Here is a 27,344-nt window from a genome sequence, read left to right on the forward strand (position 1 = left end):
GCACCTCAACTAACACTTGGGAATTCAATAGCCTTCCAGCCTCAAATCTTAAGTGTACCAACTTCAGATCAACTTTAACACCCGCCGGCTCTGTACTTGATTAAACACTGACTAATCTCTAATTTCTGATATTTTTTGATGAAAAGTCATGGGCCTGAAAGGTTAATTTTCTGCAAATGTTGCCCGAACTCTTTTTTTCCAGCACTTTCTGTTTTTATTTAAGATTAAGTTTTATTTTTTTTTAAGAAATGCTTACACAGCCTCAAGTACCTCAAAAGTACAGGGTTCCAACACACCAATAGCAAATGGATGTGTTAGCTCCATTATTTAAACAACAAAATAATTAGATTATATATCACTAATAGTAACTTCAAATGTCATTCTGGGCAGATGCTCAGCAATGAAAGTGTATTTTGCTCTAATACAAAAACTGTTTTGGATAACTTTTCTGAATGTCTGTATTTTTCCAGATCATTCCCCTAACTTGTAAAAGTATTCTTTTGATAACTTCAGAGAAGGTATATTCCCTTATGCTCCATATTGTCTGTAAACTTGATTTTATTTCATTATTAGCCTCGATAGTTTTTTCCAAATCACACCTACAATTATGTCTGAGCTCTCACAATTTATGCAAATAACATGCAGAAATAGATACAGAGCAAGAAAATGTCAAGATTCACATCTTGACTTTATCTGATTTTTCTCCAAAATCATCCAGCTTCTTCTTTCTTTTGTTCTATAAGCTATTCCCTAAAATCCATCTCCTCATCCCATTTTATATCTTTATTTGGCTTGTTTTCTACTTTCCTACTGCATCTATGAAACACTTGAAGACTTTTTAAACATTAAAACATGTTGTATAAATGCATACTAAAGATGACCATTTCTCGCAATCATCCATGAAGCATTTGTGGGAGGTCAGGTTAATAGAAAAACGATGTTATATAATTTATAAATAGGGCATTTTTCAAACCATAATTTAAATAATTTAATGTTTACACATTTTATGTAGTGATTAATGCATTATAATTACAAAACAGACGTTAACATGAAAATTTATAATAATTTGTGAAGAAAAGTAATAATCAAAAATCTTTTGTGCTTAAAAGTAATTATGTTGAAACTGTCCATGAATTCAAATGTTTAAACTGAAATATTTAAACTGTTTTATGTTAAATCTACTTACACCAATAAAAAGAAAACTGTTAAAAGCAGAGTTGATTGTGTGAATAAATACTCAAGCACACAATCAACAATGTTTCACAACTGATGTTTAGTTTAGGCTGGAGCAGCTAATAAAGCAACAACAACTGGCACCTATAATATTGTACTGTTAACATGATAAAATGTCCCACTTCACTTCATGGATTCATTATACAACAAAATTGGGCTAGTGGATATTATAGAGGAATGAGGTAATTGAAGAATTAATAATAATAATGATTTGAAATTAAGTTATTGCTGGAGGTTATGGAAGAATGGGAATTTGCACAATTTAGGATACTAAATTTTGGAAGAACACAATTTAGGTGAGAAACCAATCAGGAGAGCATTAGAATAGTCAATACTTGAAGCAACAAAGGCACAATGGAGTCTTCAGCAGCAGATAAACAAGAAAGAAGATAAAGAGGCAAAGATCCATCTATGGGGGATTCCAGAAGTATTCATTCAGCAGTGGTACGTGAAAATATAACAGGAGTACTTTGTGTCCCTGATCTAGGAGGGGGGAAGACTAATAAGATCCATGATGCTCATATCCTCCTATGCTAGTAAACATATGCATATGCTTGGACAAGCCGCAGACAGCGTTAGGCTGCACCATCACATTCCAGTGAGAGAATACTTATGTCTAGTGTCAGATGTGATGAATGGCCACTTGGATTAGCTATGGAAAAACTGATACCATGAAGATCCACTTCATCACTATCAGTACTTTCAGCAGGGTGCGGGGTGGGGGTGGGGTTAAAAAATAAGCTTCTGCAGTAGAAATATAGAAATTTAAACTATCCTGGCAGGAATGAGGGAGCCAAAATGTACTAGATAGGAATACAAGGTCCACTAAATATTGGGAGAGACATTAAAAAAAAGTAGGAATTGGAAGGTGTCAAGCTGGTTTAGCCTAAGAAGTAATAAAGTCTAAATTAGGATTACTGTGTATTTATGTGAAGATATGAAGTGTGGTACGTAAAATTGGTTGTTTGCATGTATATAGCTTTATGGAAATATATTATCTTGATTAGCAGAAAGCTGGCTCAAATAAGGGCAGAACTCGGTAGTAAATTATCCTGAATATAAAGTGCTCAGGAAATAGAGGGAAGGAAGGAAAAGAGGATTGATCAAGGAGGATATTTGAGTTTTGGAGAGAGGATATCCAAGAGGGGTCAAGGACAGGTATAATTGGTTTGATTTATAATGTTCAGAGTATAAGTATAGGCCACCATATATGTAAAGATGTAGAAAAAATGTAAGGAACAAATTTGCAAGCAAATTATAACAACTCACTTCAACAGCATCACATAAACCCACAACATCTATCATTTTGAAGGATAAGGGCATCAAATGCATAAGAGTACCACCACCTGCAAATTCCCTTCTAAGCCACAAACCATCCTGACTTGGAACTATATCATAATTCTTTCACTGTTGGGGATCAAAATCCTCAAATTCCCTTCTTAATAGAACTGTAGGAATGCCTGGATCAGTGGTTCAAGAGGCAGATCACTCCAACCTCCTCAAGGATAATTAGAGATGGGAAATAAATTTTGGTGTAGACAATGACAATGATGCTCATATCTCATGAACAAATATGCTTTAAAGAAGTGCATTAATTATCATCTGAGTAAAGACTGGGGAACAATCCATAAGGCAATCCATTCCACAATCTAACAACATTCCTACTTCTTTTCAAACTCCCTGCCTGACAATTTCAAAATTGATAACTCTTTAGTGCAGTCAGAGGAAACAATATTTCTCAATTCTTCCTAACAAACCCATTATAATTTAAAATAAATCTTTCATTTTTTAAGTAGAAGTATTCCTAATACATCAAATGTATCCTCTTAAACTACTTTTTTATTTAGTGAATTTAGGATAACAACTTCCAAGCCTTTAAAATCTTTTCTGTAAAGGCGACTGAAAATTGCTAGGTGGAAGTGGTACTGCAGATGCTGGAGATTAGAGTCTAGATTAGAGTGGTGCTGAAAAAGCACAGCAGGTCAGGCAGCATCCGAGGAGCATGAAAATCAATGTTTCGGGCAAAAACCTGATGAAAGGCTTTTGACCGAAACGTCGATTTTCCTGATCCTCGGATGCTGTCTGACCTGCTGTGCTTTTCCAGCACCACTAATCTTTACTGAAAAATTGCACCTGGTACTCCAGCTATGGACTATCCATTGCCTGACAATTTATCATTCATTGGTTATTTACATTTTTCTAAAAGCTCAACGCTCAGAAAAAACATTATCAGCGGTTCTTAACAGGTATAATACAAGCATTTTAAGTTGGATTAAAGGTTTCACTAATGCTTAATAGTTCAACTTCAGCAACAGAATTTGGCTTTTATGGTGCTGATTGTTGTATCATGATGAGCTAATATATACTATGGTAGTTAGTGGACCATGCCATCAATCTTGTCATGATGTCTTGCTATCAAATGGAACCTGGTCTCAAGCATTTAGGATCTCAGAATTCCGTCTGAGTTTAGTGTTATATATAATAAAGATTATTGATGTTTACTTACTGGACTACCATCCATTAGCAAACACGACACAATCTTATGACAATTGTGAGTTCATCACAGTTTCTATTAGAGTCATCAATTTGAAAAGTTAATAGATAATGGAGGCTAATATGGTTTTTACAGTAGCTGAGTGTAGTCTTGAATGCAAACAATTTGACCTGTAGCAAGCTAAAAACGTTAAAGATTTACAAAACTGTAGATTTGCAAAAAATGTGTATTTCATTAAGCAGGCTAAATTTCTAAGAACTGGGAAAATGTAAAAGCCAGTAAAGAAATGGCTCCTGATGTGTAAATTTGGTGTCCAAAAGAAGAACGTTACATATCCAAAGGAACTGATATCTCTATCGTTCTCAAGCACAACATAACAATTGTCAAAAATATGCCTGGGTTCAGATTTTGACAAGCATGTGGCAATGATCTCAAAGAAAGCCTCATTGAGAGATCTTGCGATTTCTGTATCAAGAACTTTATTTCTCACTGCACAATTGATTGTACAATAGTTAAATTAGGCTTCTGGTGTCTAGCGACAGTATCTTTGTGGATGCCAAGCTATCCAAACAGCCAATTGTAGTCGCTGAAAATGTGTTGCTGGAAAAGCGCAGCAGGTCACGCAGCATCCAAGGAACAGGAGAATCGACGTTTCAGGCATAAGCCCTTCTCCTGTTCCTTGGATGCTGCCTGACCTGCTGCGCTTTTCCGGCAACACATTTTCAGCTCTGACCTCCAGCATCTGCAGTCCTCACTTTCTCCTCCAGCCAATTGTAGTCAACAATTTTCACAGCGAACGAACCAGAAAATAAAAAAAAATTGTTTAATCAAGTCACTTCTTAAAAATAACACACAGAACCAATGAAGATTGGGACTTACAATTGGGATGAAAGGGGGAATTCAAAATTCATTTAGAAACTTCTAGCAAGTTTAATTATTTTTTTAAAAATCTAGAAATGAACGTAATAAATTAACAACATTTCACATATTTTTCAGGGCCTGATTACTATTAAACAGGAGATCTAATTAACTGATAAAATTCTAACAACACCTCCTTCAACAATGTTTACATTTTTATAGCATTTCTAACAGAAATATGAGAGTGGAAAAGGGGAAGTTCTTAACAAGTCAACTGATTACTGGCTCTATGATGATGAAGCTGGGAGATTTGAACTGGACTATGGAGGAACCATGAATAATAGACCATAGTTTCAGGAATTTCATATTAATCTGAGCTTGCACTAAATACTAAAGCTCCATTCAAATCCAGAGTGGTTTTGATGGCTAACTCTGACAGGTGGCCATCAAACTCCTGCAACTACTAAGCCATGATTGCAGAGACAAATGTTGCACAAATTATCTAACAACAGGTCCTGGAAGATATCTTTCATGATACAGCCAAACATATAATGTGCTATAGTGTAGGAAAACTTTTAACTGCCAAGGTTACAATCGTGTCTTCATTGTCATTGGTGGAAATTCACTATCTGTGCAGATGAAGCTTCCAGTATGTTCCACATCTGTTGGGGCAAACTGCCACTTTTACTTCCTTTTAGATTTACTGTGAATCTTCATGAATCAAGTTTGAAGAATAATAAAATAATTCATCACCAATAGGATGAAATGTTCAACATACTTGACGAGGAGCATTGGCAGGATGATAAATTATTAATCAAAAGTATACTGAAAGACCAGATCCAGCAAGTCAGGTTCAGTCATCAATATTTTGTCATGAAATGAGACTCAGAGGAAAAATCAGTAAAACTTATGAATGACACTTACTGGTCCAACTAATCTAATTTGCTTCAAAATGGGAGTCCAATAAGACCAGTAAATTCATTTCTAAAAACAATGAATATTTATGGGATGTAGGTGTTGCTGCCAGGGACAGCATTTATTGCCCAACTCTAACTGTCCTTAATAAGTTGGTGATGAATCCACAACGCCATTAGGGAGGGAAATTGCATTATGTTAAGTTAGTGACACTGAAGGTATAGTGATATATTTCCAAAGTTTGCAGGGGATCTTTCAGGGAGTGGTGGTCCCACATAATCTGCTGTTCTTGTCTTTCTAGATAGTAGTCAGCATGACCTTGGAAGGTACTGTATAAGGAGCCTTGGTGAATTGTTGATAATACACACTGCTGCTTCTGAGCATTGGTGGTGGATGAACTGAATGTTTGTAGATGTGGTGCCATACCAATGGGCTACTTTGTCAAGCTTCTGAAACATAGCTGGCACTCACTTATCCAGGCAAGTAGAGGCTATTCCAATCTACTCCTGACTTGTGCCTTGTGGATAGTGAACAGGCCCTGGAGTTGCTCACTGTAGAATACCAAACATTAGATCTTTTCTTGTAGCCACAGTATTTATATGATGGGTAGATTTGTGTTTCTAGTCAACGGTAAATGGAATAGAATATTGATAGTGGATGTTTCAGCAATGGTAATGACACTAAATGACAAGGAATGATGTCAGAGATGGGCATTGCATCTCACGTGTATAAATCAAATGTTCATTATCACTTGTCAGCCCAAGTCTGGATATTGCGCAGCTCTTACTGCATTTGGCCACATACTGCTTCAGTATCTAAGGAGTCGTGAATGATGCTGAACATTATGCAATCATCAGGAGTCATGAACAGTGCTGACCAGTATGCAATCATCAGTGAACACCTCCAGTTCTGACCTTATTGGAAGGGCAACTGTCGATGAAGCAGCTGAAGATGGTTGGGTCTAAGACACTTCCGTGAGGAACTCCTGCAGAGATATCCTGAAGCTGAGATGACTGAACTCCAACAACAGTAACCATCTTCTAAGTGTAACTGTTTGTTTTACTGATGTTTTCATTTTGGCACTTACTTGGCATGGTCTGACAAAAGCTTTATGTTTTCCTAAATTCAACTTGGCACTATACCTATCAGGTTCAGAGAGACAAGTAATGAAAACAAAGCAAGAAAATCTCAGATTTATAACACTAATTCAGAGTTGTGTAAACTTTTACATTCAGTTGTTACCTGATCTCAATACACTAACTTCTGACAGGCTATAGAAACATTGGAAGATAGAAACTAGGAGCGGGGTCCCTTCAAGCCCATTCTACTGTTCAATATGATAATGGCTGATCCTTTACCTCAATGCTACCTTCCCACTTTCACCTCATACCTCCGAAAGTATTAAAATTGCAAAATTTATCTAATTCAGTGACTTAGCCTCTATAGTCTTCTGTGGTATTGATTACCACAAGTTCACTACCTTTGAGTGAAGAAATCTTTCTTCATCTCAGTCCTAAATTGTCTGCCCTGAATCCTGAGACAATGTCTCCCTACATCCTCCCTACATATAACTTGTTCAGCCCTGTTAGAACTTGTTATGTTGCAAGTTTTGAGAAGATCTGTACCTCAGGTTGAGGTTCTATATATAAGTTTGCTCACTGAGTTGGAAGGTTCATTTTCAGATGTTTCGTCACCATACTAGGTAACATCTTCAGTGAGCCTCCAGTGAAGTGCAGGTGTTACGTCTGATTTCTATTTATGTATTTAGGTTTCTTTGGATTGGGGATGTCATTTCCTGTGTTGGTGAAGTCATTTCCTGTGTTGGCGATGTCATTTCCTGTCCTTTTTCTCAGAGAGTGGTAGATGGGGTCCAAATTGATGTGTTTGTTGATAGAGTTCCAGTTGGAATGCCATGTTTCTAGGAATGCTCGTGTGTGCCTCTGTTTGGCTGTTCTAGGATGGATGTGTTGCCCCAGTCAAAATACCTTGCAGGAACTGTAACAAACACTACATTGGACAAACAGGCAAAAAACTAGCCACAAAAAGCCATGACCCACTATCACTAGTATCCTTACATACAGATGAGGAAGGACACCTAACTCAACAAACACAACGATCTGGACCCCATAATCCACCCTCTGAGAAAAAGAACAGGAAATGACATCACCAACTTAGGTAATGGCATCACCAACAAAGAAATGACATCACCAACCTAAGAAAACCAAAACACCTAAATAGAAAACAGGACTTAACACTCGTGCTTCACTTGTGAGGCTCACTGATGATGTTATCTAGTACGGTGATGAAACATCTGAAAATGAACCTTCCAGCTCAGTGAGCAAACTTACATCCAGAACGTTTTTTGTTTCAATCAGATCCTCTTTCATCTTTTGAAACTCAAGTGAATACAGGTCCAGTCAAACAAATTTCTCCTCAAGGAAATGTCCTCCTATCCTGAGATCAGCCTTGCAAAACTCCACTGCACTCCTTCTTTGGCAACTATATCCTTTCTTCACTAGGAGATCAAAACTGCATGCTGTACTCCTACAGGCATTCCTACTCTGAAATTTAGTCATTTTGCATTAAGGACCAATATACCAATTGCCTTCCTAATTGCTTTGCCTGTCTACTTTCATTAGGTAAAAACAAGGACTGCAGATGCTGGAAACCAGAGTCTAGATTAGAGTGGTGCTGGAAAAGCACAGCAGGTCAGGCAGCATCCGAGGAGCAGGAAAATTGATGTTTCGGGCAAAAGCCCTTCTTCAGAAATAGAGCTTTATTCCTGATGAAGGGCTTTTGCCCAAAACGTCGAGTCTCCTGCTCCTCAGAAGCTGCCTGATCTGCTGTGCTTTTCCAGCACCACTCTAATCTTGACCCGTCTACTTTCATTGACTGTTGTACAAAGGCACCCACATCTCTTTGTACATCCACAGGTAGTGAGACTATGGGTCTGAAGGGGCTCCTGGTTTGTGAATTTTGGGAAATTTGTAGAAGCATGGTGTGTTCGTTCCATCTGGTTTAATTTTTTGGAAGTCAGTCTTATTTATTTCTCCAGATTTCTGGTCTAAGACCTGGAACACCAACTTAGAGATTGGTCAAGGAACTACACCAAAGACTAAAACACTTAGTAGAAGACTCACACCACTCCATCGACTTCACCCAAGAATTCCTGAAGACTATCAAAGACACCAGGATAGAAGAGGATGAAATAATGGTCTCCTTTGATGTAACAGCCCTGTTCATATCCATCAACATTAAACTGGCCAAGGAAACACTGACTAACTACACTATTAGAAGAACCAAAGACACATACACCAAACACCAACTTCATCAGCAAAGACAACATCGTTAAGCTAGTGGACCTATGCCTTACCATCCATTTCACCTTCAACAACAAAACCTACAGACAAACCAACAGAACACCCATGGGATCTCCAATATCAGGGTTCTTAGCAGAGGCAATAATACAGAGACTTGAACAAACAGTTCTGCCAACCCATCCACCATGTGGATGACATCTTTGTCATCACTAAACAAAACAAACTAGCAGAAACCTTCAAGACCATTAATAATACCCTTACTAGCATAAAAGTCACTAAAGAGGAGGAAAGCAACAACAAACTGCCATTCCTAAGTGTCACAGTAGGCCGAACAGCCAATGGGGAACTTCAAACCAGTGTCTACAGGAAAACAACAGGTACAGACCAAATACTGAACTACAGACGCAATCATCCCACAAACAAAGTTGCATTAGAACATTATTTCAATGAACCAAAACACACTGCAGCACAGAGGAACTACGAAGAGCAGAAGAAAATCACCTACACAGTGTATTCAAAAAGAACGGGTACCCAATGAATACAGTCCGCTAATTTCTCAGCAACAAACCCAAACAAGCAGACAAAACATGTCCAGAAACCCTAGCCTACATCAAAGACATCTCAGAAATGACTGCCAGACTACTCAGACCTCTTGGCATCATGGTAGCCCCACAAACTCACCCACACACTAAAACAGCAGCTAATGAACTTGCAAGACCCCATACAGACAAAAAGCAAAACTAACGTCATTTACAAAATACCTTGCAAGAACTGTAACAAACACTACATTAAACAAACAGGCAGAAAACTAGCCACAAGAATACATGAACATCAACTAGCCATGATCCACTCTCACTTGTATCCTTACATACAGATGAGGAAGGATACCACTTTGACTGGGACAACACATCCATCCTAGGACAAGCCAAATAGAGACATGCACGAAAATTCCTAGAAGCATGGCATTCCAACCGGAACTCTATCAACAAACACATTGACTTGGATTCCATTTACTACCCCTTGAGACAAAGAACAGGAAATGACATCACTACAGGAAATGGCATCACCACAGGAAATGACATCATCAACCCAAGGAAACCTAAACAGAAAGCAGGCGATATCTTCTCCTCCACCAGTGCTTCATCCAGAGGCTCACTGATGATGTTACCTGGTATGATGACAAAATATCTGAAAATGAACCTTCCAGCTCAGTGAGCAAACCTTTATCCAGTGGTATCATCTTTCAACTGAAGCATTGAAAGAAGGCATCATCTTCCATCTCATGGAGATATTCCATGGCACTATTTTGAAAAAGAGCAAGGGAGACTTGAACACCATGTCTTATAGAGTCATAGAGTTATATAGCATAGAAACAGACCCTTCAGTCCAACTCATTCCCTCTGGCCAGATATCATAATCTGACCTAGTCTGAATTGCCAGCATTTGGCTCCCCATATCCCTCTAATCCCTTCCTAATCATATACGCATCCAAATGCCTGTTAAATGTTGCAATTATACCAGCCACCACTACTTCTTCTGGCAGTTCATTCCATACACACACCACTCTCTGTGTGAAATAGTTGCCCGTTAGGTCCCTTTTAAATCTTTCCCCTCTCACCTATTATCTATGCCCTCTGGTTTTGGATTCTCCTACCAGAGGAAAAAGACCGTGGCTATTTACCCTATCCATGCGCCTCAAGATTTCATAAACTTCTATAAGGTCACCCCTCAGCCTTTGACATTCCAGGGAAAACTGCCCCAGCTTATTCAGCCTCTCCCAAGAGCTCAAATGTTCCAAACCTGGATTCATCCCTGGAAATCTTTTCTGAACCCTTTCAAGTTTCACAACATCTTTTCAATAGGAAGGAGACCAGAATTGCATGCAATATTCCAAAAGTGGCCTAACCAATGTCCTGAACAGCCGCAACATAACCTTCCAACTCTTGTACTCAATATTCTGACCAATAAAGGAAATCATACCAAACGCCTTCTTCACTATCCTATCTACCTGCGATTCTACTTTCAAGGAACTATACACCTGCACTCCGAGGTCTCTTTATTCAGCATCATGCCCCAGGCCTTCCAATTAAGTGTATAGGTCCTGCCCTGATTTGCTTTACCAAAATGCAAAACCTTATAATTATCAAAATTAAACTCCACCTGCCATTCCTCAGCCCATTGGCCCATCTGATCAAGGTCACATTGCAATCTGAGATAACCTTTTTAACTGTCTGTAACACCATCAATTTTGGTGTCATCTGCAAACTTGCAAACCATAGTTCTTATATTCATATCAAATTTTATTCCTAAATCAATGTCGGAGAAACAGGTTATTATTATTACAACTATGACTAGCCTTCATAAGTAATTTATTTGCTGTGAAGTGATTTGAGATAATTAGTGGAAAAAAAAATAAAGTATAGTCTTTCTTACCTTATTTTCTCTGGTCCAGAACACTGAATCAATTGTAATAAGGCAATAAATATTGGCTCACTGAATATAGACCAGAAAATCCAGGTTCAGTGCTACACATGATGAGCGGCACCCTTATCAAAATCCTCTTAACCTAAAAATAATTAGGTGTTGATCAATTGAACCCATAAATGCTTACTCGTGTTTAAAACATTGTTAATGTAAAATAGTATGCATAATTTCTCTGTGCTACAGAATTACTGTCTTTTCAGAAAGTCTTGCAACAGACTGTATGATGTGGTTTGTAGCAATGCAACATGCTCAAGTGGTCATATGTATTCTTTTTTATTCTGATACAACTGTTAATCATCACATTGTTCATACGCACATTTTGGGATTTCTTTTTTCAGTACTAGATTCCTGAATTAGAGTGAAGGATGCAACTCATTCAAAAATCAATAGTATTTAACACAGTACTCTGCATTTGGGTACTAGCAGTACATTGTCACTGAGCTTTTTTGTATCAACAAACGAGGCATTTTCTCTTTTCTTTTGTAATTTGTTATTGTAATGTGGGAAACTGTGCCATCAATTTGTCAGTGTTACCCCTCAGTAAACAATGGTTTTTAACATTACCTTTACCACTAACTCTGTTTTACAGCTCATAGCTTAATGAACTAATATCTATGAAATAGGATTTTCACAAATACTATTCACTTTCTGTCGATGGCCATGTAACAGATTGATAGTCTAACAGAACTATCCAAGCATTGCAGACAATTACCTGCAAAAGAAAGAACGTTGTCATGACAATGTCACAGCCTCAATCAATAGAGTAAGCTATGGGACTGAAACTAACCAACCAATATAAACAGCCTTCCAAGAGCCTACCTGATAATACTGAGACAGTATTTTTGGTTATATGAATAATTGTGGTTGTTCTTAATATTTTTGGAAACATATATAAAATATGAAAGATCAGAAAGCAATTATTTAAGTTCATCCAATTCCATTTAGTGACATCTTACCTAAGAATACATGGTACATTGTAACCGATATCTATCTGTGGGACTTCATGAGAATAGGGAAAGTGAATGGCATGCTACATACAGGTGCCCCAGTACTGCCTTGTGTTGCCTATCTCAGTTCAACCATCTTCTACTTATCCACTGAAGCATCTCAAAATTCCATCTGAAGAATTAGCATTCACTTTCATCTTATAGACACCTCTTCAAAGCCATTCTCCACAAACGTTGGCATTCTGTCCTTGCTTCCTCATCTTCCTGGAAAAAATGATTGCAGAACTCTAAGGAAAGACAGACAATCTGGCATTTCCCTCCAATACATCTTCACTTGACTGTTCCAACACACTCCAGGCTGATCTCCAATATTCTACCATCCATCAACTTGAGGTCGTCAAAAATTCTGCAAAAACCTGTATTTCAACTCGCAGCATGTCTTATTCAATTATCACCTCTATGCTCACCTACATATAATGACCCCCGTCTAATGTCCTTCAGGGAAGGAAACTGTCATCCTTGCCTGGTCTGGCCTATATGTGACTCCAGACCCACAGCAATGTGGTTGACTCTTAACTACATTCTGGGCAATTAAGGATCGGCAATAAATGCTGCCTAGACAGAGACATCCTTATTCTTTGAACAAATAATAAACAAAAAACATTTTGATTTTAAAATTCTCAACCTTGTTTTCAACTCTCTCTATTGTCTTGCACCTCTCAATGTGTGCCCTGTCCTCTAGTCACTCAACCCTCCAAGGTGCCTGTGCTCCTGTAATTCTTGTCTCTTGTGTATTCCCAAATATAATTGCTCTATCGTTGGTGGCTGTGCTTTCAATTGCGGGGGCATAAAATTCTGGAATTCCTATTTACACCTGTCCAACCTTCCTCCTCAGATTCCTCCTTTAGCCTTAAAATCAACTCTCATCAAAGTTTGGTCATCTGACCCAATATCCCTTAACGTGACTTGATGTCATACATTATTTTATAATGCTTCTATGAAGCACCTTAGAATGTTTTATTCCACTAAAATGGTAAAATTCCATTACATATACAATATAAATATAAATTATTGTTGTTGTTGTGGTCGCTATCCTGACCAGTATGCAGAAGGAGGCCTTGACAACTGGGAGGGTGGTGGAGTACAAGACAGTGGCAGTGGGGAAATGGGGTCTCCTCAAATACCTTGTGACAAAATAAAATATTGCACTGCCACATGGAACATAATAATCATTCATGGTGATTTGCTGTAACTCCCCAAATGAAATGTGAATGCCTCCAGAGTGAGGTCTTTGAATCCTTTCCCCGTGTAAGTTTTAATGCACATCCTTAATCTCTCACAGAGCTGGGGTGAGAGGAAGACAAGATTGTGAAAACTGAGGAGAGTACACACTCTAAAGGTACACTGCAACATGACTTATACATCCTTCATCAGTGCAGATACACACAACTTAGCTGGAACTCCAAAACAGCTAGGTTGTCATACCATGAAATTCATCAATGAGTAGATGCTGGAAACAGGAACAGGAGCGAAGAGTTCCTGACAGAGAGCTCAGGACACTCATCAGTTTGACACAAATGTTGTGACTCATCAACTGAAGCAGTTGCAGAAAATAGGTGGGGTTCTGGCATCATTTCCACAGGCATTGTGCACCAGTTCAGAGAAATTGGAGGAGGTCACTTCAAACACAACCAGCATGGTTTCTCAAGTCTTTTTGCAGTTCTTCATCACCATGAAAGACTGTCTGCCAGTATGGAGAATTAGATGGGGCAGATAATCCTCACCAATGGCTTGCATATTCAGATAGCTATTTTACACAAGATGGAAGACAGCATTGACTTGATCATTCAAGTCTTACTGAAGGGTGGGAAAGTGCTCTCCATCTCTTTTCAGTGGGGAAATGCAGGTGGATGATGAGAGAGGAGATGAAGAAAGGACACGTGGGGTCTCTGTTCAAATTACTCTCACATCTCATTCCAGGAATCTGCCCCTCTCAGTCACAAGCCATATATGCTGCCTCTTGCATCAATCACCATGGATGCTCCATGTCCCAAAACCCAGAGGACATTTATTCATCCCTTTCTTGAATGTATTTAGAGGCCAAGTCATTGATTATCTAAAGGTGCTGCACTCTTGGAAAAACCTCACGGAAATATGTTCACTGCACGATTTCCAATCTGTATACCAAATGCAAAATTAATATTTAAAATGAACAAATTTTACAAGGTACTGTGAAATCCAGATTAAAAACAAATCATGTAATAAATGGATTCCGATAAAAATATTAGATTTCATTGTTCAAAATGAGGGTGGAAATAAGTTACATGGGACAACTTTAAAAAGTAACATTCGGGGGAACCTGAAAGGGATAAAAACAAAATTGAAGCTATTATTGTGAATGATGAAGATTGTTCGCTAGATGATATTTATTTTTCATGGTCAGTTGAACTCTATGGAACTGATGGAGCAGAGATGTTTTTATTTTCACAAGGTAGAATCCTTTATTGAAGCTTATCATAGAGACTTACAATATAAATCACAGAAGACTATGTGAGGATTACATTTAATAATTAGGATGTTTCACCAATATCGAGAATTTATTCCAGTTCTGTGACATGGAAAAGTGCAAAGATGTATCATATGTTTTCTTCCATGATTACATTGTAAAAGCATTTGGTCAGTGGAATACTGTACTAACATTCACATTGTAAACACTACTCTTGGCAGAGGAATCTACCATTAGGCCAGGATAACACTTGAAGAGATATGGGAGGAGATAAAAAAAATTAATGATGTGCACCATTTTTCAATATTTTTGTGCTCAGGTTTAGTGGGCTGCCCAGTGACTCACAGCACCAGGCACCCAGGTTTGATTCCAGCCTTGGCTAACTGTCTATGTGGAGTTTGCACATTGTGTGGATTTCCTCTAGGTGCTCGGTTTCCTCACACAGTCTAAAGATGTGCTGGTCAATTGGATTGGCCATGCTAAACATTACCCTGTAGGGTTGTGGAGTTTAAGTGGGTTAGCCATGGTAAAAGCCCCATGCAAGTTTACAGGGTTGGTGTGGGATACTCTTCAGAGGGGCGATACAGACTCGATGGGCCAAAAGGCCTCTTTCTGCGGGGTAGGGATTCTAATGATTTTATTTGTCATCTAAAGTGATACGGGACATAACTGATATCAAATGGACTATGATATAGTCACTACAATTAGCTTCAAAACCAATGGAATAGGCAAAAGGATTGTAAACCAGGAGGTCCAATTTCTGTTAATCTCAGTTCTGAATAAACTCCTTGATTGAGCCCCAAGACTCTCTGTTAGAAAACTGAAAGATTCACAAACCTCTGAATGAACAAATTTATCTTTGTTTAAATTCTTAATGATCAATACGTTATCTTGAACCTATGATCCTGTGCTTAATTACCTTCCCGTCGTGCCACTGGCAGATTAAGTCATTCAAATTCACTCAGTGATCAGGAACAACAGCAAGTGGCTGTAAGTGAGGCAGGTAGGGGGATTCTGAGTTCAGGAGCCTCAGCCCTTGACCTTGTCCAGCAGGTATGAGATTTTTGCTCCCTGTATGGAAGCGGAAAAGGGCTGTGGACAGGATGATCCAGCTGACCATGGCACCATGGTGCAGAAGGCCATCCAAGAGGGGGATGCAAAAAGACAAGTAGATGTTATCGGGGATTCTATCATTAGGGGACCAGATAGTATCCTTTGTGAGCTGGATCGGGAGTCCCGCATGGTGTGTTTCCTGCCCGGTGCCAGGGTGCAGGACATCTCCGAATGGCTTGAAAGGATATTGGAGCAGGCGGGAAGGGATCCAGATGTTGTGGTCCACGTTGGCACAAACAACATAGGCAAGACTAGGAAGGAGGACCTGTTTGGGGAGTATCAAGCACTAGGAAGGAAATTGAAGAACAGGTCCTCGAGGGTCATAATCTCTGGATTACTGCCGGAGCCACGTGCTAATTGGCATAGGGATGGGAAAATTAGGGTAGTAAACACGGGGCTAAGAGATTGGTGTGGGAAAGAGGGTTTCCATTTCATCGGACATTGGCATCAGTTTTGGTACTGGGGCAATCTGTACCAATGGGATAGCCTCCACCTGAACTAATCTGGAACCAGTATTCTAATGAAAGGATAAATAGGGTGGTCACGAGGACTTTAAACTTGTGAGTTGGGGAAGGGAAAGGGAAAGCAACAGGGAGTATGGAGTCAAGTCGAAAGATAAGCAGCAGGTTAACATGTGTGCAGGGTTTAAGTTCAAGGCAGGCTAGGAATGAAGCAAAAAGGAAGGATAATTTAGGTAGAGGTGATGGAAATCATGAGGATAAGAAAATTAGCATTAAGGTGTTTTACCTGAATGCTCAAAACATTCGTAACAAAGTAGATGAATTAACAGCACAAATCATCATAAATGATTATGATGTGGTAGGCATCACAGAGATGTGGTTGCAGGGGTTTCAGGACTGGCAATTAAACAGCAGTTAAGGAATTACAACTTATCAAAAAGACAGGGAGGTGGGCAGAGGGGGTGGGGTTGCCCTGTTAGTTAAGAATGAACCATAAAGTCAAAAAAAAACAATAATGGAAGTTATGTACAGACCTCCCAGCAGTGGTCAGGACAAGGGGTGCAAGATGTACCAGGAAATAGATTGAGCATGTCAGAAAGGTATGGTCACAGTGATCATAGGGGACTTCAATATGCAAATGGATTGGGTGAATTATGTTGCTGGTGGTTCCAAAGAAAGGGAATTCATGGAATACTTATAGGGTGAACAGCTTGTGATGGATCCCACAAGGGAGCAGGCTATTCTGGACTTAGTGCTATGTAATGAGCCAGACTTTATAAAAGATCTTAAAGTCAGGGAACACTTAGGAGGCAGTGATCATAATATGGTCGAGTTCAGTCTGCAGTTTGAAAGAGAGAAGGCAAAATCAGATGTAATGGTGTTACAGTTAAATAAAGGTAATTACAGGGACATGAGAGAGGAGCTGACAAAAATGGCAGGCATTTCTGGGTGTAATTGAGGATACAATACAGAAGATTGGGAAGACTACAAAAACAAACAGAGGATAACAAAGAGAGATATAAGGAAGGAGAGGATCAAATATGAAGGTAAGCTAGCCAGTAATATTAGAAATTATAGTAAAAGTTTCTTACAATACATAAGAAACAAACGGGAGGCAAAAGTAGAGATTGGGCCATGCCAAATTGATGCAGAAAGGCTAGTGATGGGAGATAAGGAAATAGCTGAAGAACTTAATAAATACTTTGTGTCAGTCTTCACAGTGGAAGACATGAGTAATATCCCAACAATTAAGGAGAGTCAAAGGGCAGAGTTGAGTATGGTGGCCACTACAAAGGAGAAAGTACTCGATAAGCTAAAAGGTCTAAAAATTGATAAATCTCCTGGCCCGGATGGGCTACATCCAAGAGTTCTGAGGGAGGTGGCTGAAGAAATAGCGGAGGCATTGGTTGAATCTTTCAAAAATCACTGGAGTCAGGGAAAGTCCCAAATAATTGGAAAATCGCTGTTGTAACCCCCTTGTTCAAGAAAGGATCAAGACAAAAGATAGAAAATTATAGGCCAATTAGCCTAACCTTGGTTGTAGGTAAAATTGTAGAATCCATCGTTAAGGATTGATTTCTAAATTCTTGGAAGTGCAGGGTCGAATTAGAACATGTTAGCATTTATTTAGTAAGGGGAGGTCATGCCTGACAAACCTGTTAGAATTCTTTGAAGAGGTAACAAGTAGGTTAGATCAGGGAAACCCAGTGGATGTTATCTACCTAGACGTCCAAAAAGCCTTTGGTAAGGTGCCTCACGGGAGGCTGCTGAGTAAAGTGAGGGCCCATGGTGTTCGAGGTGAGCTACTTGCATGGATTGAGGATTGGCTGTCTGACAGAAGGCAGAGAGGTGAGATAAAAGGTTCTTTTTCAGAATGGCAGCTGGTGACAAGTGGTGTCCCACAGTGTTCAGTGTTAGGGCCACAGCTGTTCACTTTATATATAAATGATCTGGGTGAAGGGACTGGGGGCATTCTGGTGAAGTTCGCCAATGATACGAAGTTAAGTGAACAGACCTGAGGAGGTGCGGAGGCTACAGAAAGGTTTAGACAGTTTAGGAGAATGGTCCAAGAAATGGCTGATGAAATTCAATGTGAGCAAATACAGGGTCTTGCACTTTGGAAAAAAAGAACACAAGCATGCACTATTTTATCAAAGGTGAGAAAATTCATAAAGCCAAAGTACAAAGGGATCTGGGAGTGCTAGTACAGGATTCTCTAAAGGTTGACTTGCAGGTTGAGTCCATGGTTAAGAAAGCAAATGTAATGTTGTCATTTATTTCAAGAGGGTTGGAATGTAAAAGCAGTGATGTGCTACTAAGACTTATAAAGCTCTGGTTAGGCCCCATTTTGGGCCCCACCCTCAGGAAGGCACTGGACTGTGTTCAGCAGAGATTCACACGGATGATTCCTGGAATAGTAGGCCTAACATACGATGAACAGCTGAGGATCCTGGGATTGTATTCATTAGAGTTTAGAAAGTTGAGGGAAGATCTAATAGAAAATTACAAGATAATGCATGGCTTAGAAAGGGTGGACGTTGGGAAATTGTTTCCATCAGGCAGGGATACTAGGACATGTGGCACACCCTTAGAATTAGAGGGGGTCAATTTAGAATCAAAATGAGGAGACATTTCTTCAGCCAGAGACAGTGAGCCTGTGGAATTCACTGCCACAGAGCGCAGTGGAGGCTGAGACATTAAATGGCTTCAAGGCAGAGATTGATAAATTCCTAATCTCGCAAGGAATTAAGAGATATGGGGAGAGTGTGGATAAGTGGCGTTGAAATGTCCATCAGCCATGATTGGCCCTACTTCCACTCCTATTTCTTATGGTCTTAATTTTCAAGACGCTTGGGAACCTGATACCCGGATGAATTTGGATCCTGACAAAACATCTCATCTGCATTGCTCCATTGATGCCATCTTGGAATACAAGTGTCCCAGTTAGGCAGGAGGTAAGATTGTTGCCTAATTCAGGTGCCAACTGTTTCTGGAAGAAAGGAGCTGCCTGTACAGTACTGTCCCAAGGGAAAAGGCATGTGGCAACCATGTTGAAACTTTGCCAAGGAAATCCAACAACTCATCAGAAGGCAAGAAGGAAACCTTGGATATTTTGTTTTTTGTTCCCTTATTCAACCTTTGATATTATATAGTTGAAGCCCAAGTGTAGATTGCTGGGATATCCAACATTCTAAATTGGGACATTCTATTCCTACTGTTCACTCCCCCATCCTCAAAGTATGCAAATATATTAGTTCAATTCTCATAAATCCTAACATTTCTAACATCTTATTGTGTGGCACCCTGTCAAATATTTTCTGAAATATTTAAATGCTGGTGCCTCTTTATTTATCCTGCTATTCACAGTCTCAGAAGGACTTTATTAGATTTGTCAAACTCAATTTTCCTGTTCGTTATCCACTCCTTTGTTAGTCGAACTGTTCTTCTCTCTCTTTGAGCTCTAACTCAACATATCGTTTGCTCTTACCCCCTTCCCTGACCCTATCTTCTGCATAAAAAACAACATTTTCCTAGCTACCATCAGTTCTGAGGAAGAGGCACTGAACCCGAAATATTAACCCTGATTTCTCTCCACAGATGCTGCCAGACCTGCTGAACTTTTCCAGCAATTTCTGTTTTTGTTTCTGAGTTACAGCATCCGCAGTTATTTCGGGTTCAATTCTCCCATCATAAAGTCTGCCTATTTTTATTGTGACTTCCCAAGTGCCCTGTTACCATAGCCTTAACAATAGATTCTAGCATTTTACCTACTGCTGATGTCAAAATAACTAGTTAATAGTTCTCTTTTTGTTTCTCCCTCATTTCCTGAACTGGTGAAAATGGGGTGTTATCTTAGTTCCCTTACAACAACATGAGGAATGTTCTAGGAACCCAGGAAGTTCTAGATTAAAGTCTATCCATTCACTGTTGCTGTAGTCACCTCTATTAGATCCCAAGTATCAAGGCTAAAAGGTGCAGTAGATTTGCTGATGTTTAATCCCGTTCATTTCTTGTATAAATTTTTATCATTAATGTTAATTAGTGGAAATTCTTCACTTTCATTGGACATCGGTTCATCAAATTTTCCATTATGTTCTTTATATATTCTACTGTAAAAATCTGAAATATTTAATCCAATTTAACTTTAAAATAATTTAAGGAAGAGGCAAAATTGGGATTATATATGTCAATTTAATTAAAAGTGGCGTTATATCCTTAAAGTTGCAAATTGATTAAGTTTGAATGAACCATTGTGGATCTTCATTTAACATAAATCAGGGCAACTACTTACTTCGCATCTTCTGCTATCAATACCAACAGCAATATAAAATGCAACTTTATACACATTTACAGTTCTTATTAAGTTTTACAGGTTGATATCTTTGGATCCTTTTGTTTCTAAGTGGAGATATAAGCATCTGTTTCATAGATTTGCTTTCAAACTAAATAAATCTTCAGCAAAACGTTTTGATTATAAAGTAATAAAAATGGTGGCAGGGTTTTTAAAAAAATTGATCAAGCTATGGATTTCAGAATTCCTTCAATAAATGTTGATGTCAGTATGGTAAAGACTGGTGTATTAGTTCACCAATGAATCTCACTATTATCTTTCAGAAGAGTACTTGTGTTGTCAGGTTTCTGCAATAATTCCCTTTGGCCAGTTTACCATGAATTGGTTTGACACTAGGTTTTACATAAAATATTAAATTCAATATCTCTTTTATTCTTGATTTTGCTCATTAATTTACCTTTTGAGTTAATCTCAACACAGAAATGTCTGTTGTGTCTTACATTAACCAATTTCTGAAGTCATACAAGACTTGCTGGAAGTCCTAAGGTTTTTTGGATTAACAATAAGATGATTCATTCATCACCAAGATCTACAAGAAATGACCACATATAATGTCACAGTTCTATTTATAGGAAGCAAGAAATCATCTACGGGAAGTAGACTGTTTAATTCCAATTGTTGCCTATGGTAGTGGTTCTGAAAAGGTTAATCTTGGAGGCTGCATTAAACACCACTCAATCTGATTATATCATACAGGTTTGATAAAACATACATCTTAGGATCTTTTATTGCAGATCTACATCCACAAAATTCCACATAGTCTTTGTAACAATGTTAAGCTTACATCACTTGCATCTGATTGCTATCATACAATAAATACATCTTATGTAAGACAAGGTCCTCTTCTTGTTAAGACTCACTTGTAGGCGTTTCTCTACTACTGGAAATCAAGTTGCCTCTGAGCCAAGGGAAAATGAATGGTGGCAGCATTCCTCTACAAATAAATGCCACACTGAGCACAAGATACAAAATTGGATTCAGCTGAAACTGTAATAGTATCCATATTGCGATTGTATCGGACCCATTGGGGAAATGTACTTGTTACAAAATCAACAAAATCAACAGCAGGCAGATAGTATGCATCCAATCCAGAAACCGAAAGTCACCACAACCCAGTTTGGACCTTCCACCTCATTTCAATAATTTGGACAAGTTCAAAGCACTTGTTGTGCCCCTACTGCCATTGGGTCAAGTTTGAGCTTTGTGCCCATGAACTGCAATCCTCAGGTAATTTACAGCAGGGAGAAGAGCAGGATGGGGTGACAATAATCCTTAACAGGTTTAAGGAATTTGAAAAAGCACTTATCTTTTCAGTGGCAGGTACTTACTTGGTCATATACAGGTAAAAACAATGACTGCAGATGCTGGAATTGCCCATTTCACTCAAGACAATTTAATTTATAACAAATATTAATTGTAAGACTCTCTTATTAGCATATGCAGCATCCCATGGCCTACTTTAAGTGGCTATATGGGTTGCCTGAAAGATACTGCAATCTATAGTGTCGGCCCTGAAATTGGATCTCATTGCATCCAATTTCTTCCCGTGAAACTTTAATCTAACCAAACAGCTTCAACTAGCAAAGGCTGAAGTATTTTTCTTTCATTTTATTTATGTCAGGTGAATATCATATTCACTGTGTGGTATTTGTTGTTTTTCATGTTGTATGTTTAGAAATCTATGTAACAAATCATCTTTTGCTTGTTTTCTTTTGGGAATGCAAATAAATTAATAAGCTTAAATTGGAAAAAAATGCACATGGAGCCAGGAACCTGCAGGAATTTATTTCTCCAGATGTTTTGTTTTTCATTTCCAAGATCCCGTCTGTTATTTATTGTTGAAATCAATCAGCATTCAATAATTTTGAGATACTGCACCCTCTCATTTGTATTGCACTGCTACCAGCAAAGATGTCATTGGTTAATACATGAATTGTAATGTCATAGTTTCTTTCTTGTAATTAATTAATCCAAATCTACAGCAGGGCCAGCAATGAATAATCAAAACTCATTAAAACACAGTATTTTGTTGGTGGTAAATGATCTGTAGATTCCACAAAATAAATAAGCTATTTGCAGTTTATATGATCTCATTTATCTTTGAGCAGGGTCTTCACAAATTTCCAATATCTTAGCTCAGCTATATGTTGAAAACAAACATTTCTATCTTATTTTGTGGATGTTTTCTAAAAAGGCTTTAGGCGACTTCATTATGCAAAAGGGAAAACAATTGCAATCATAAAATCCACAGGACCACAGATAGTTTTTACGATCAGTGACCATGACATAGTAATGTGTTCACATTACACCCCATGCAGAACATGAATGAACGGGAAGATGAAGATTTAATATATTATAAATCATATTGGTTGAAGGAAGCTGTTGGCAAGTGCATCAGGAGAACTTTCTGTTCTTCATCAAACCATGTTAGATGTGTTCCAAATTCTGTGAGGACCTTCACACTGGTTGGTTTGGCTGTTTAAGCTTGACAATCTGGAAGCTAGGGCATTGCTTTAAAGTCTCATCCAAAAGATGGCATTTCTGAAAGCACTGTTGATATGAAGTGTCAGGAAGTGATGTGGGGAGAGATGGAGTAATGCAACTTTGGTGAATATGCAAGTGTGCTTTTAAATTTAAAGTGCAAATCTCTTTTTATAAGATCTAGAACTGCTTTCTTGCAATTAGCATCTTGTCTAACTTTAATAATTTTAAATTCTAAGTTTCTGTCAGTCTTGGATTAGACTAGTCAAGCCCTCTGTTGCAGAGAAGGTAAGATCAACTAATTTAGTTACTAACTTAAACTGATTCTGAAATTGTCTAAGAGCAGTTATCCAAATTTCAGTGATATAAATAAGAAAGATTAAGTGCAGTGAGACAGAGTGACTATAAAATCTTCAGTCATAGGAGCAGAAATAAATTATTTGGCCCATCAAATCTGCTCCACCATTCAATTAAATCATGCTGATCTGACAATTCTCAAATCCACTTTCCTGGCTTCTGTCCTTAACCCTTGATTGCCTTATTGATTAAAAATCTGCATATCTCAGCCTCAACAGTCCTCCGCAATAAAGAATTCCTGAGATTCACAACCTCTGAGAAAAGAAATTCCCCTTCATCTCTGTTTTAAATGGATGACTGTTTATTCTAAGATTATGCCCTCCAGATTATGCCCTGATCCTGGTCTCATCCACAAGATGAAATATTTTCTCTATATCGACCTTATCAAATCCAATAAAAATCTGATATGTTTCAATAAAATCACCTGACATTCTCCTAAACTACAATGAATATCGACTCAACCTATACTCATAAGGTAGTTCCATATCCAGGATCAGTGAACCTTCTTTGGACTTAGGGGAACAAAGTTGTTCACAGCCTTCTAGGTGTGGTCTAACTAACGCATTGTATAGGTTTAGCTAGACCAATTTTACAGTCCATTTCCTTGAAAATAAAGACCAACATTCCATTTGGCTTTCCAATTATCTACTGAACTTGTATGCTAGATTTTTGTGTTTCATGCACTAGACCCCTAAAATCCATTGTGATGAAGCTTTCTGTGGTATTTCTCCATTGAAATCATATTCAGCTCCTGTAATCTTCCTATTAAAGTACATAACCTCACATTTTCCCACATTGTATTCCATCTCTTAAATTTTTTTGCCCATCCATTTTACCTGTCTATGATTATCTGTTGAATCTTTGTGACATCCTCAATATTTGCCTTCCCATTCATTTTGGTGTCATCTGCGAAATATAGCTATAATACATTCACTTCTTTCATCCAAATCATTGATATATCACTATTGCTCCAGCACTGATCCTTGCAATACTTCACTAGTTATAATTTGCCATCCTGAAAACGCCTCCTTATCCCAACCCTCTGTTTCTATTAATTAGTCAATCCTCCATCCATGCTAATATACTATCCTAATACCATGTGCTCTTATCTTATTAAGTAACCTTTCCTGTAGTATCTTATTAAACACCATTTGGAAACCCAAATATATAAAAAATCAGCTGGTCCCTCTTTATCTATCCTACTTGCTATTTCTTCAAATAATTATAATAAGTTTATGAAATGTGATGTCACTTTTCTTACGCCATGCTGATTCTGATTCAATATATTGTATTTCTGAAATCTCTGCTATTACATCCTTTATAATGGACTCTAATATTTTTCCAATGAAAGATGTTAAGCGAGCCAGCCTAAAGTTACCTCTCTTTTTTGACAACTTCCATTTTTGAATAAGGGCGTTAGCATTTCTCCAATCCTCTGGGATGATTCAGACTCTAAAGGGTTTTGTAAGATTACTACCAATGGATCCATCTTCTCTAAAGTCTAGACCCCAACTTTTTCTTATTTTTAAAGTTAAATGTCAGGTGCTGTGTTGCAGATGCAATGCCACTAGTCAAACTATTCGATGTTATTTAGTTAAAACACAAACAAAAAGGAAGAGGAATTTAGAATAACTTAATTATTAGAAAACTTAACCAAATAATAGATACAGTACCATTGCTGATTAACTGTTTCAATATAGTAACATCCCATAAACACGCTCGTTGGCAAAAAAGCAAATTCAGACACAGATTCTCACACGTCATTCTCCAATCCAGGAGGAAATAGCATCAAGAGAAAATTCAGAGAAAGTAGCAACGTGGAAACATTCACTGAAACTTCCAATTCTTTTAAGACTCCAAAGGCTTCTGCTCAAAATAAACCTAAAACCTGAAAAAAACTAGAAAGCCTGGTCTGTGAGAGCTGGCCACACCCAAGCTGCTTCCATTCTTCCAACTTTAACAAAACTCCCTAGGCCTCAAAAATTATTTACTTTCTTAGAGATAGCTTGGTATTTCTGCCTTACAACCTCACGTCAAAAAAAGGATAAAATAACCTGTTAAAGTGACAGCATTATCACAGGCCTAAGTTCACTTTCGTCTCTCTCTCTCTCTTCCTTTTCATATGTTTAAAGAAGCAATTCCTCTCTGTCCTAATATTATTTGCTAATTTACATTCAAAAGTTTATTTTCACCCTTTTTCTTTTGCCTCAGTCATCTTTTATTGTTTATTTAAATCTTTCCAACCCTCAAATTTACGACTAATCTTTGCTACATTGTACATTTTCTCTTTCAATATGATTCCCTACTTAAATTCCCTTGTTAACTCTGATTGGCTTATCCATTTACCTGAATTAGTTTTCCTTGCTGGGATATATTTTTGTCATGAATGAAGAAGAATTATTTTCTTAAATGTCTGCCATTATTCATCAACTGTTTCATCTGCTAAACCCCTTTCCCAATCATCTCCACTCAGCTCCACTTTCACTCCTTTATAATCATCCTAATTTAAGTTTAGCACCATTTTCTCTCACTCAGATTTCTCACTCTTAAACTGAATGCTAAGTGTAACTATTTTATGGTTTCTGTTTTCCAGGGACTTATTTACTCTGAGATAATTTAATAAACCTTTACTCATTACTCATTACCAGATCTAAAATGCTGGTTAGATCCACAACATCTTGTTTGAGGAAACTGTATCTGAAAACATTCTGAATTCTTCCTCATGGCTACCTCTGTCAATTTGTTTCTTCTAATCTACATGAAAATTAAAAGTGTTGCTTGTTTTACATATTATTTATATAGCCTGATTTATTCTTTGCTAAAGGCCTATAAACTACTCTCAATAGTGTCTTCTTCCTCCTGGTATTTCCTTTCTCCACCCATTTTGGATTTTTCCAATCAAAGATAATTTTTTGCTTTCATACTTATTTTATTTATGTTAATTAAGCTGCCACACCATCCTTTCCTTGCTGCCTTTCCTTGTTGCCTATTCTTTTGAAAAGCCACATCCCCTTGAATATTTTGTTTCCAGATTTGGTCTCCTTGTAACAGTATCTCTGCAATGGCTAGATGATCATGCCTATTAACCTATCTCTGCAATGGCTAGATGATCATGCCTATTAACCTCCATTATGTAGGTAATTCATTCATTTTGTTATGAATACTAATCGTGTTTCAGTGAGGAGTTTTGATTTTTAAAAATAATTTTTCAGTCCCTTGAGCCTACTTGTCACTACATCTCCGTGCTTGTACACTGTGACCCTATTCTGCCATGGGTATCTCCAGCTTAAGTAACTGCTCCATCACGCTGCCATATCTGATTGCTTTGTCAGCCTACATTTCCCTGGACTAAACCCCAGTCCCACTTCTTCTTGGTTTAAAGTGTTCTCTACAATCCTGATTAATCTATTTGCCAGGGTACTAGAATTAAGGTAAGTTTAGTCATAGAGTCATATAGCATGGAAACAGATCCTTCCATCCAACAGCCCATGCTGACCATAACCTTGAACAAAATTAGTCCCACCTGCCTGCACTTGGCCCAGATCTCTCCAAACATTTCTTAATCATGTATTTACCTAAACATCTTTTAAACGTTGTAATTGTACCTGCACCCACCACTTCCTCTCGAAGTTCATTCTGCATAAGAACCACTCGCTGTGTAAGAAAGTTGCCCCTCATGTCTTGATTAAATCTTTTTAATTTCACCTTAAAAATATGCCCCAGTCTTGAAATGCCCCCACCCTTGAGAAAAGACACCTGCCCTTCACCTTATCTATACCTCTCATGATTTTATAAATGTAATGATTAAGGAATTCACTGAGGAG

At 38.1% G+C, this 27,344-nt stretch overlaps 1 protein-coding gene across 6 annotated transcripts in view; it reads right to left on the reverse strand.

Moving 5' to 3' along the window:
* LOC122555842 (SPRY domain-containing SOCS box protein 1-like) overlaps positions 1–27,344 on the reverse strand; it is a 270,118-nt gene that overhangs the window by 218,842 nt on the left and 23,932 nt on the right. The window lies entirely within an intron of this gene.

This window comes from Chiloscyllium plagiosum, chromosome 13 (genome assembly GCF_004010195.1).
Source record: "Chiloscyllium plagiosum isolate BGI_BamShark_2017 chromosome 13, ASM401019v2, whole genome shotgun sequence".
In the NCBI taxonomy this organism is placed as follows: Eukaryota; Metazoa; Chordata; class Chondrichthyes; order Orectolobiformes; family Hemiscylliidae; genus Chiloscyllium; species Chiloscyllium plagiosum.